At 49.3% G+C, this 219-nt stretch overlaps 1 protein-coding gene across 1 annotated transcript in view; it reads right to left on the bottom strand.

Moving 5' to 3' along the window:
- Positions 1-213, bottom strand: part of LOC119581604 — a gene marked incomplete in the record, with an annotated part of 66,998 nt that extends 66,785 nt beyond the window's left edge. The window contains 1 exon segment of the mRNA XM_037929719.1: positions 1-213.
- Positions 214-219: the final 6 nt, after the last annotated feature.

Below are 219 nucleotides of genomic sequence, written 5' to 3'. Positions count from 1 at the left end.
GATTTTTCTCCACCACAACAGCTACAGATCTGACCACGACCGCGTCTATCGCACTTATGACCCAAGGAACTGAAAGCGTGCTAGCAACTCGATAAACTCAACCGGAAAATGGCACAGATAACAAGGCCTTGTACATACGCACGCACTCAGGTCGGACAAGTGTGTGACGTCACTACCTGTGTGTTCAGCGGTGAGGGGCAAAGGTCGGGAAAATTTTAA

This window comes from Penaeus monodon, chromosome 15 (assembly GCF_015228065.2).
Source record: "Penaeus monodon isolate SGIC_2016 chromosome 15, NSTDA_Pmon_1, whole genome shotgun sequence".
Lineage (NCBI taxonomy): Eukaryota > Metazoa > Arthropoda > Malacostraca > Decapoda > Penaeidae > Penaeus > Penaeus monodon.
Note: the sequence above shows the minus strand (reverse complement) of the source record. Positions and strands in the feature narration are given on the sequence as shown.